Here is a 13,599-nt window from a genome sequence, read left to right as displayed (position 1 = left end):
ATCTTTTCACAAAGTAATCTGTAGATTTTGTAACAGGTCTGTAAGTAGCAGTGCTGCCCTTCTTTGCTAATGCATCCGCTTGTCTTTTCCCAGGATTCCACAATGGGATGGTATCCATTGGAATACAATTCTTTTATTGAGTGATATTAATTGAGAGAGCATTTTAGTTATTTCTGCTGTTTGAGATGAAGGTGTGTGTTTAGAGACGATTGATAGAATAGCTGCTTTGGAGGCTGACAAAGCTTGTTGTTCCATATCCAAGAGAACTATAAACGCTTACATAAAACCTGTCCTAAAACATGGTAACGAAGTCCTCATAACTGCATCAACTAGTAATAAACAGATACTGGAAAGAACACAAAATCAAGCCTTGCGTCTCATCGCTGAGGCCATGCAAATAATTACTTCTAACAAACCAATTATGGTAGATCTTGAAACTCAAGCCCTTATAATTTATGAAAAATTAATACGATTTCCAGATTCTAACAAATGGAACAGATGTAACTCCACATCTACATTAAAGACCCAAAACTGATTCATACAGGAAGTTGTAAAGATTAGGGAAAATCTAGAAATACCAACTGGAAAAAAAAAATTAATACTTCAGTATAATCCAATAAATAATTTCAGAGCGAATTGCCATCTCAATCTAGATGAAATCTTCCACAAAAGTATACTCACCCAGAAATAACAAAATCCATTACTGTTCAGACTATTATCACAAGATATCCACGGAATGATTGGTTACATATCTACACAGATGGCTCACTCATGAATCCAGATGAAGGAGCTGGAGCAGGTGCTACTTGTCTATATTTTTCATTTATAGAAATGTCGGCAAATGTACAACAAATTTTGATGGTGAACTTGAAGCTATTTATGCAGCTCTCCTTGATTACAGAAATGAAAAAATATAGTTCTCTTATCTGATTCCAAAGCTGCAATTCAGGCAGTTAATACAACTACTTTTGCTAAATCAGAAAAATTAAGGAAATCCATTGTATGTTAAGGCAGATTCAAAATTTAAAATAAGACCTTAGTTCTCCAATGGATCCCAGCCCATTGATATGGTAATGAGAAAACTGATATGTTGGCCAAGAAAGGAACTAAAATAAACGCAAAGAAGAACTACAGTTTTTCATATGAGTCCATAAAACGAGTTTTCAAAAGGAAAATTAACAGCAATCACCACACTAATTCTCCAAGTGAACTTCAAAATTCAAGGTGAAACAATGTACTACAAGATTTAAAATCCATTCCTGATCTACCACGAAAATCTGCTGTGGCCATGTTCAGACTGATTACTGGTCATGACTGTCTTACAAAACATCTACATCGAATCAGCTTATTGGACTATGCTAGATGTTTATTGTGCAATAAAGAAGATGCCATGGACATGGAACAACTAAAAATCTATGAATCTCTGGAAAATTTTATGGACCTTACATCTAAATATTGAGAAGCAAGAAGAAGAATGACTTCACTGTTAAATATTGAGCATTAGACACACACACAATTTATTACAATTATATTATATTTATTTATATTATTGTCGTGTTGTTTTTCTCTGTTATAAGAAACATTTTATTAAACTTTTATTTACTAAAACAGTTATAATGCAGATAATAATAATAGTTATCATTAGGGACCGGATTTTAAAGGGAATTCCTTTTCTTTTTATTTCAACACCAAACATGAAATAATTAATTACGATGTCCAAAACTATCTTCCACCGACCAAATTATGTGGTTTTGACTTCCCTTTTTTTAGTCCATATTCCCTTTTTTCCCCGGTGGCCGGGTAGCTCAGTTGGTAGAGCAGCTGGCTACGGACTGGAAGGTCCAGGGTTCGATCCCAGATGGTGACAGGATTTTTTCTCGTTGCCAAACTTTCAGAACGGCCCCGAGGTTCACTCAGCCTCCTATAAAATTGAGTATACTTGGCTCGGAAACATGACGGCCTCTCTTCTTGGAATTGGTAATCCCTCATAAACCCCCATCCTCTACTCAACCCCTAGCCGCGTGGCAGAAATACAATAGAACCCAGCATTGCCAAATCTAGCAGTCATTGCCTCTACCTGTTGGGTTTAACCCATTCTCAGTGTCTTTGTCGACGTGTTGTTTTATACCGTTGTGCGCTTCAATATGTCTCATTTATTCCGGTCATGATTAATGAGTGTTGGAGCAGATGATCCGCAGCCAGGCCTCCTGATACACCTGAAGATCCAGGACCATCACGACAAGAACAACAAATAACACCGTCGAAGAAAACAGAATATCTTATTTGCAGAGGAGCGTAGCTAAGAAAACAAAGTGTTAAAATTGTGTCTAACGTTAGAAATTCTATCCATAAAGTAATCGAAAGTTCAGGCAGTTTAATAAGTATAAATCTTAATCACTTAACATCGGACGCAACCGGCGGAGTTGGATATATGGGCATAGAAATTAAGAATTACGGTTCACCAACTAAAGAGAAAATAAACAAATTAAAACAGGATTCGGTAAGATAGACGATTTTATACGTGATTTACTTCGCCGAACAGTATGTGAACAGCACGCGAAAGAAATATGGCCAACAGCAACACCGTCCTTAGCAACCTAAATAATGACATTATTCACAGCAGTGCTTAAAAGTTTTCTAACTTACAGCAGTGAATTAAATGCTTTTAAATCACTCTACATGACAACCAACATATTAGCAATAGTAAAATGAATATATATGAACTTCTTCGCCAACAACACAGTACAAAGAAAAGCCCTACAATTTAAAATTAAATTTACATACCAGTAATGAATAAAATATTGTATAGCATACTAGAGTAAACAGATTTTATGCGTTCGTGGAAATTATCACCCAAGGCGAAGCTGATAAAATCTAACTTTACTCTTTTGTACTATAAATTCTATAACTATTCAATGATCACAGTTTCAGAAAATTTTACCAGCGCAACATTCTTAAGTATAAAATTCTCGAACTTCAATAACATGAGAATTTAACACTTATTATAGAAGTCTGCATTTTTTTGTTTATTTAGGCAAAACATGTTAGTGAAAATATAAATATAAAGTGTTTTTAAAATAAGTTTGTTCATTTTTATACCAATTTTGTTTTAGTAATTATAAATTAAGGTATATTTACAAAGATAATATAGTCTTTCTGAAAATCGCGGTTTCACGGAACACAGTTTGAAAAACGTTCGCAAATCACAATGACTTCAAGAATTGGCAACTCGGCTAAGGGTTTATCCCTTGCGCGTGCCTGCAGTTAACTGGTAAAGGGGATGAGGGAAGGTCGTCATGTTTTCGTGCGAAGTATACCGGGTCTTTCCCGGGGGTAAAAGGCGGTCAGAGCATGGTGTCGACCACACCACCTCATTCTAGTGCCGAGGTCATGGAAAGCATGGGGCTCTACCTCCATGCCCCCCAAGTGCCTTCATGGCATGTTACGGGGATACCTTTACCCTTTACCTTTTATTCCCTTTTTCCCCTCTTTTTAAAAACATCTCTCATTTTGGTACTTTTTTTTTTATAATATCGCAAACATTTAGGTAATTTTCCTATATTTTTTCCGATAGACCTTATAACTTCCTGAGAAAGCGAAAATAAAATATCGTTCTTCTTCTGATTCCAGACATTGAAAAAATTATAAAGTGTGCTGATTTAGAGTTCAGGATAAAAAGAAAATTTTCACCTCTGGTTTCAGTTGATGTTGAGCGGTCATTTTCTGTTTATAAAGACATTCTGCATTCAAAGAGGTAGAATCATATTGAAACATATTTAAATGTTGAATGTGATCAAATACAACACTTTCCTTATGTTGTGAAGTGATAAATATAATCTTGTGTGTGCTATGTGTACTGTAAAATGGGGTGAATAGAATCAATAGGGGGAATAGGATTAAAACTTCATTCTTGTTTATAAAGTTTTGTTATAAACTGCAATTGAGCAAGAAGACAGTCATTGGTTACCATATTGTTCTAGTAGCAATGACTGTCTTCCCACTCAATTGCAGTTTATAACAAAACTTTATAACCAAAAATTAAGTTTTGATCCTATTCCCCCCCACTGATCCTATTCACCCCATTTTACCATATCCATGAATGTGCCGAAGAGTGTTTTTAATTAAGATAGCACCCTTTTGAGGGAGTAATATAGTCCTTTTTGACTATATCAAATACAACACTTTCCTTATATTGTGAAGAGATAAATGTAAGATTGTGTGTGCCATGTATATCCATGAATGTGCTGAAGTGTGTTTTGGGGAGTAATGTAGTCCTTATTTCAAGTCCCTTTTTTTTTTGGCTATAACTTTCTCTTTTTTCATTAACAATAATCATGACTACAATAATATAGAAACAGATATGGAAATTCTACACATCACACCAAAATGTCCGCAGTTAAACATCTAGAACAATACGAAATATACAAACATACAATAACATACCCACAACATATACTTAACACACAATTACAGTTCAATACCCACACATTATTCGACATCATGATACATAGCACACAAACAACCAACCCCCACCACAGGAGCAACACACCCCCACCCCTACAACTGACGAATGCAAATGGCAGTATGCAAGATCAACAGGAACATCAGTAGTTCGTAGGGCACTGAAGATGATGCCGAACCGGCGTCGAAACGGGCCGTCTGTCTAAGGTACATAACCTTTTTTTTTAAATTTTAACACTTTTAACATGTCGTTAAAAAATTTAAGTTTCTCTTTTTTGATTAAAAATTTTCAAATCACACATGTAAGGTCAATTATACAGTGTTCATGGGTTAGATGAGAAATATACAATATATATATATATATATTGTATGTTTCTCGAAAAAATTTCCTTTAAAATTCAGGTCTAGTAAATGAATGTGTTCGGAACTGTTTGGGACAAAAACAGTATTTTTCCTTTTACCACTTCATAGGGAAATGTGAACAACAAAATGATTGATGCAGTCTAGTAACTTGCAAATAAATAGGCCTAGCTGTTATTAAAGTAGTAAATAATATTGGTAAACAATAGTTAAGAATTATCTTCATTTTAATGCAAAATCCAAATCCTAGTTTAGGTGAACCAAAGGAAATCATAAAATGATAACTAAATAAAAATAAATCATGGCTGAAAAATACTTACCAGTAGGTATATATTTTGATTTGAATTGGACGGAGTTGTGCAACAACAGACCTACCAACAATTTGAAAAAAAAATAGATATTTGGACAAACTTGTTTTTGGCTGGATAATTTAATTCTGAAAAAATAAAAAATGTGTTACCAGTATCTGCTCTCTACTGCCATTTATAAGCAAAATTCGTTTATTGCATAGAATTCATATTTTTATTTTGCTTTGTAATAATGAATCAACTGCTGATCACTTATTAAAACTCAGCCTTTTTGGTTTCATTGTTTGTGCAATTTCTTGTAATAGTATAAATGTCTTACTTCTTATATAAAATATAATAAATAACCATATTTACATCAATGCCCAATATCTCGAAAACATGTTTTTGTTAGTTTGTTTCTTATTGCATAAATCCATTCAATTAAGTGTAATGCAGAACAATACACGTACACAAGTCTGATGAGAATGATGTCTGATCTCTCAGATAAGGGTTTGGAGGAAACCCGAGTGCTCCCCCCCCCCCCCAATAATTAGATGATAGTGATGTCAATGCCCCTAGTCTCTAACTCCTACCCTTCTTCTAAAACAACTGAAATAATTCAGATGCTCTTCCAATTAACAACACTCAACAAAAGAATAATTTTCGAATGGATTCCATCTCATTGCGGCATTCTGAGAAATGAAAATGCCGAGGCTTTGGCTAAGAAGGGTAGTACAGCCAGGGCTGGGCAGTATTTGAAATACATTTGTATTTTGTAATTTGTAAGGATTTTGAAAGTATTTTGTGTTTTGTATTTCAAATACTTAAAATACTTTTTTTTTTCTTCTTGTCCTTCAAGTTTTGGATTTGGATTTTAATAATGAACTTTTGTCTTATTTGCCTATCCATTTCAGATCTGCTAGTTTTCTTGCCACAATTGATTCCCTTAATGCCATAAAGAAATCTCCAACAACATCAAGGATCCATCACCCAACACTTGCTAAATGTTCAGCATTATGGAATGCGTCTAGGAGACCCAAATCCTCAGAAATTATATCAGATGTCTTGAAATATTCATCAAAGTTTCCTTGCCCAACTCGATGGAATTCTCTTTATGACCCAGTCTCTCAAATATTGCAATTCAAACATGATATAAACAGATGTAACAGAGAACTGCTCACACACATATTCTGTGTCCTCTTCTTATCATTTGGTGAGGCAGTGTCAGATAGCCATCTCATCATCAATGGCAAAGGGACAACCCTGTGCACTCTAAAGAATTACCCAACAGTGAAACAAGCTTTTATAAAGTAAAGTTTGTGTACCTCTGCACCTGTAGAAAGACTGTTCTGTTCTGCAGGATTTATTCATTCACAAGCAAGGGGATCCTTATCTGATAAACTTCTTGAGAAACTGTTTTTTTTTAAGGGAGCAGTAATTATTCATATGTAGCATAATTTCATTGCTGACTGGGAAAAGGAAGAATGTTCAGTTACAGTGTTTATATAAAATTTTGAGGTAAAAATACTTTTAATGTTAATATAATATTTTAAATTTTCAGTAATATTATTTCTTTAGGCCTATATATTGTATCGAGTATTTCAAATACAAATGTATTTTGAGTATTTGAAATACAAAATGTATTTTGGTTAATTTTTTCAAAATATTTTGTATTTGTATTTCAAATACAATTTTTTTAAGTATTTTGTATTTGTATTTCAAATACCTGGATGTCAGTATTTTGCCCAGCCCTGTACAGTCATTTACAGACCAGTTGCTATATCTAAATTTCATTCTGTAAAGCGACTCATTTAATTAACATACAATATATATTCAATTTGCAAGGAAAGAAATGAAACATTTTGTATCAAAATCCACACGTGATTCCTAATTTTCCAGGGAAATCTTCTGTAGCAGCATTCAGATTGATCACAGGACACGATTGTCTGGCCAAGCATTTGCACGGAATTGGAATATATCAATCTCTAAATTGTCCGTTATGTTAAGGTTACCAGATTCTCTTCACAATTTCCAGGGACACATATCGATATATGAAAAAACTACCTTTAACATTTCTGTCAGTTTGTCATTCACTTATAGGCCTATTGTTTTCACTTACCTTAAAGGATGAAAATACCCATTCTATTTACACATTAAAAATGTTCATTATACTAAACTACTACTTACACTGCTGGTACTTTCAGAATTTATTTAAGCAGGTCTTCTCTGGATCCCAATTTTGCAGAAAATTCCTGACAGGTGATATTGCAGTTGGTTAAGACAGCAAGCATGTCTCGAACAGTTTATAAACTCATTATGGATTTTTTGAATCTTCAGAACATTTTCATGGAAGAAAAATTTTCTTCACAGAACATTATTTCCAGAAAGATGCGGAGATACTTTGATCAACTTCTGGAATTGCACATAAAAAATCATTTTCTCGGAGCAAATTTAAAAAAAAATCACTCAATTTTGAGCAAATTTAATCTCCAGATATCCCCAGATTTTAAGTGTTAATTATTACAATTTTATGAAAATGCTATTGAATATCACTTTGTCTTTGGTATTCAGTCACAAGGTAAGATATCTGTGGAGATGTCCTCTAGAAAGAAACAAATTAGAAGAGGTAGTGCATTATTTTTCTTCCAATGTAGATGTAGCTTACTTGGCTTGGATGAAATAATTTACTTTATTAAATTTCTTGCTTGAAAAAATATGTGACTTCAAAGAAAATAGCAAAGTGGAATGAAAAAATTTGTAATAATTAACACTTAAAATCTGGGGATATCTGGAGATTAAATTTGGGGACATTTTGGGGACGAATTTTTTTTTGGAACAAAAAGCAAAATTCGGAGACTATCTCTGGGAAACGGGGATGTATGGTAATCTTACGTTATATGTCTTACAAGAAGAAATGGATTTAGATCATCTTTAAATCTGTATTTCAGTAGCTCATCTTGGAAATATCTACGAAAAATATTGGAGTGAGAGAGGGCAAATGGCTTTCAATCAGTCTTCTTAATGTATCCAGCTGTTTGCAGACAACATAAAGTCCACTGTAGTCTATTCAGTCGTTTTTCATGAGAAATGAGGGGTATTTTGATCGGTGCCTATTGCTAGTAGCCAGAGTTGGGGTGTAGTCAATATATACTGCAGGGCTGTGTCTTCTGCAACTGGTACTGATGATTTTAATTTACTTCTTTTGTGGTTTATGGATGGACAGTAAAAAAGAATGTGTTCCAGATCTTCAAGGGCAAATGGCTTTGTTGCCAATCGTCTGACATTAGACAACAACAACAACAACAACAACAACAACAACAACAACAACATGTTTCTTAGATATTTATTTTTCTGACAAATTAATTTTTAATTGACTTGTTAATTTATAGGTAATATAAGTCATTCAATGCCTTTAATTTTAATCTCTTAATGTCAGGCAGTATGAATTTCTTAAATAGTACAGGGTACTGTCTCAAAAGTGAAATGAACTCCTCCTAAATTGCGTAGGCCTACTTTCTTCTTCCATAATGTACAGTACAATCAACTATGTTCAGAAGCCTTAATTTTCAATAAGTAGGCAACATTTATATCTTCGTCATCTGTGATTGCGATACAGCTGAATAACTGAAGACTGGTAGCGATATGAGAAAGATCACTGTCCCTTGTAAAACAGTTTTTTAATCATACGAAAACCAAGGGACAACTCATTGGGAAGAGTGCACACATGTAGCTTAGTTAGACTACACTCGGGATTATTTATTTATTTTCTGTGCAGTCTATTCCAGGTTATAGGTTCGTCATTAGGTACTCACACAAAATAAGATTTATAATATGAATTTAATTTTAATTTTAACATACTTGCAACACTACCAAAACATACAATAAATAACTATCACTAATTAATATAACTATTTACTAGCCCAGTAACAATCTACATCAGGCATGTCAAAACCCTGCACATTGTGCACTGGTCAATGTGCAACGTGCAGTTCCTATTCCCCTACCTGGAGGGAGCGAATTGGCTTGGAGGGGAATGTGACAGGGCTGTACAGTACCTATAGTTGCAGATCAGCTTCTGTTTCAGCAACACAGATCAGTACGGGTGCTCATTGAGCTGTGATTGTGAATGCATTATGGATAATAAAGTGAGGAGTCCACAGATATAACGAAGAAGAGAAATCACGAATCATCTAACATAACTGTTATGATGTTTTCCTCAGCCAACAGTAATTATTTTAAAATGAAAGGCTTTCATCATATCATGTGGACCTAATAGTGATGTGAGAATTTAAATCAGATTAGTAAAGTTCTCAAAATATATTCGCCAGCTCTTATTTCTTAATTAGTACTCTCACGGCAAGACAAACATGAAAATGATGTTGTTTTGGAGTCTGTACTAACACAGGCATCAATGGTTAGACGACTTACAACTTTTATTTGATAAGCTGATAAGTGATGAGAATATAGTGAGGAATGCATGTGAGGCTCTTGAGGTTGTAAGGGAAGGAAGAAAGCAACTATTTGTAAGGCGGAAAAGTTTTCTGGAAAAATAATACATAATGGCGAATTTTCCACCTCACGTTACTATATTAGCTTAATATACTTACGTTAATAAATCTTTAAACCTGACATAAAGAAAATGTCCTCGCTTCACAGCTTGTGAAGTACTCTTTTAACTCAATTCAGTAACGCTCCCAACTTGCTGATACTTGCTCTCAACGTTTTCCAAATAAACTATATATAAATTTAAATTCAAGCTTAATTTATCCAATTTATTAATAATAATAATAATAATGTGAATTTATATTAATATACAGAAAGGAAATGATTCCAGTGTAAAAGCCTCACAATGTCCTATTGCATGTAATTGGGAGTAAAATATTTTCTTTCTTAGCATTTGTGCACCAATGGTCCCAATAATGCTTGAGGAACAATGAAAGAGTATTACTTTGAAATAATCAGTACCTACTATGTAAAATGAAATATTGTGTTCGTTTTTTGTTGTTTCGAAATTACTGCAATATTTATATTTTCTTCAAATACTGTATACAAATCATGTAAATAAATTATTCTTTACAAACGACTGCTTTGTGAATTGTAATTGAGTTAGTCTATTGTTTCTTGTGTTACAATTATTGTCAAATATAGACACTGACAATAATTGTGTTTTTTTCCTCCTACTAAGTATGTTTATAATGTCCAAATGTCAATTTAATTGAACACTAGAAGCGCAGAATAGATTCTTATACATCCCTCCCGCTAAGAACTGGTAAGAGCAACAAGTGAATGACGCAATCTGCACAGACCGGCGTTCCGCGCACATACACTGCACTTTCAGTGTCTGATTTCTGACATGCCTGATCTACATTATAGTAGATTACAGCTTGCTTCGCGTTTTTCAACACAGCCTGCTGCCTAAGTAGTATAGTATTTATTAGCTGTCATTATAGCAAAAGCTAATGACACTGTCAAATTACACGTGTGAAATTATCGTGCAAAAATGATAAATATTCTATTACAACACTAAAGATAAAACAAAATGATCACAAATACTCCTTAGAGTTTACAATTGAGTCAAGGTTTTCAAAAATAGGCTAATATCTAGATGAAAATTGTAACACACTGATCACAAATATTATTTGACTTGCTCCGTTTATACACAATAAAACAAGAATTAACTTAACAATTTATGAGAATTTCTTAATATATTACAAAATAATAATAAAATTCAGAGAAATAAAACTAAAAAATATCTACAGCTTGAGTTTCTAACTCAAAATATTCTTGCACAGAATAGAATGGTTTCTAAGAAGCCACGTTTTCACTTTGACTTTGAATATGTCAAGTGACACTTCCTGTGCTAACATGTTGAACATTCTACAGCCCAACATGTTAGGACTACTTTTAACTTTGGATAGTCTGCAAAATGGTATGTCCAGTTTTTCTTTATTACGAGTGTTATACTCATGTTTATCCATCCTACTGGTGAAGCCATAAAGATTTTTCTTGATGTAAAGAAGGAGTTCCAGAATATATTCATTAACAACTGTTAAGATGGACTCCTGTATGAAAAGTGGTTTACAATGTAATTTGCTTGGTACTTCTGTGATAATTCTTATTGCTTTCTTCTGAATCAGTAGGACTTCAGTAAGTTTATTGCTGTTTCCCCACACCAGGATTCCATACTTCAATATGCTATGAAAAAAAGCAAAATAAACACTTTTCAGGTACTGCCCAGATATTTTATCTCTAATTACTCTTAAGCGGTGCAGGACTCTGGACAGTCTCCGAGAGATATATTTGATGTGGCAATCCCAGGTTGTAGTTATTCACACAAGAAATTGTACACTATCGTTTAAAGGTAACTTATATACCTGTCTTATAATTTTCTAATTGTGTTAAGCGAACTTTCTAATCGCGGGATGTATTTTTTTATTGGGTTATTTTACGACGCTGTATCAACATCTAGGTTATTTAGCGTCTGAATGAAATGAAGGTGATAATGCTGGTGAAATGAGTCCGAGGTCCAGCACCGAAAGTTACCCAGGATTTGCTCTTGTTGGGTTGAGGAAAAACTCCGGAAAAAACCTCAACCAGGTAACTTGCCCCAACCGGGATTCGAACCCAGGCCACCTGGTTTCGCGGCCAGACGCACTGACCGTTACTCCACAGGTGTGGACTTGTATATATACTAGCGGAGTCAATAATAATTTGTGTGTATATATATATATATATATATATATATATATATATATATATATATGAAGAGTTCGCGGGAAAAACGATGAATGTCACAGTTTTCTTAAGGTTGATGTCATTACCGGTATCTAATTCAATGGATCACTGCGAAATTTAATGTTGTTCTTATATGGTGGAGGTGGGACTGGTGATATAGATTAAGTATAAATTAATCTCATAATTGACAGTAACAGCGGTTTCCCGCTAAACCTAATGTTTTTTTTTTTTTTTTTTTTTTTTTACAATCATTAGACACAGATGAAATTTTGAATTCTATAATGCGGATATATTTATCTACTATTGGCAGCACTGATTGCTAACTTCGCCATCTAGTAATAGAAGCTGTAACTACAGAAGCCTCACTTACACGAACAAATTTTCGATCACTATCGATTAGTAGAGGTCGGGTATCTTTGAACGAGTATACGTTGGCGAAACGTATAAACGAGCGAACTTACTGCACCGCTTCACGTTTCGCTTAAAAAAACCACGGGTTGCTGCACCAAAAGTAAACAGTGAGCTCATTGAATGTAAAGCAGCGCTGCAGGGAAATACAGCGGAATGTGTGAAACACAGATCACACAGATAAAACGTCTTTGGATCACACGTATTAAAGAACCAGAGTTAACAGAGATTCTAACTCGTTGTAAAGAACGGAAGTTCTGCAGCGCTTTACGTTCCGCTTAAAAAACGCAAGGAGTGTATAGTATAGAGCTCACTGGTTCCCACCAACCAAAACGTCTTTGCCACACATTCGCAGAATCCAATTCGGACCAACTCCTCTATGCTCTTCCGTCACACGCAACTGAAAAGTAGTGAGTGCAAGAAATGACATAAGTCATTATCTGGATCCTAGACTTCATCTATACTCTTATACAGAGAGAAAGGAGGGGTAAAATGAATGCAGAATTGCAAAACGAATTATAAAACAGATAGAAGAATAAATGAAACATGGCTTCGCACGTCCTTATTTATGAAATTATAAGAATTACTACAAATATGACGATAATATCGGGGAGAGGATGGTAGTGGCAATGGTGGTCATATTTGTGTAACGCAGGTTTACCGATCAAATGCAAAACGAAACATAGAAAGAAAGAAAGAAAGAAAGAAAGATGATTGAAATGTGGTCGCACACGTCCTTATTTGTGATATGATGATGACGATAATATCGAGAAGGAGACAGTAGTGACGATGGTGTGTAATATAAGTTTGCACTGCCGTATATTTGCTTCATTCGGCTATTAGGCCAAATAAACTCACACTGTAGATCGCTACACTCTATTATTATATCTTTGTTATATACTATATTTCTTATTGATATTAATGCATTAATATTCAGACTTTTATTTGAAATTCGTCTCTACTACATCATTATAAGGAATGGCCTCAATGACTGTACTTAAAGTCCGACATCTACTGAGGATTACAAACTGTTGGGTACAGACGAATCTAGCGGTAATTCTTAGAAACAAACAGAATCTAGTTTCGTCGACTAAATCATCTTTTTATTTCCCAGTCAGCTATCATTACGTGCTTTGATGTAGATGTCATTCATAAATGAAACAGGTTTCTTCTCTTAATTCTGTAATGTTTCCAGAAGTAATGTAGTAATAAAACTACTCCGAATTGTTTACATTGAGGTTAATCCCACACGAGAACAATTTGAACTCGACAAACACTTCGCTTTCATCTGCAACATTTTTTTTGCAATAGGTTTGTGTTTAAACATAAACTTAAGAAAATACCCTTA

The sequence above is a fragment of the Periplaneta americana genome, chromosome 1, assembly GCF_040183065.1.
Source record: "Periplaneta americana isolate PAMFEO1 chromosome 1, P.americana_PAMFEO1_priV1, whole genome shotgun sequence".
Taxonomy (NCBI): Eukaryota; Metazoa; Arthropoda; class Insecta; order Blattodea; family Blattidae; genus Periplaneta; species Periplaneta americana.
Note: the sequence above shows the minus strand (reverse complement) of the source record.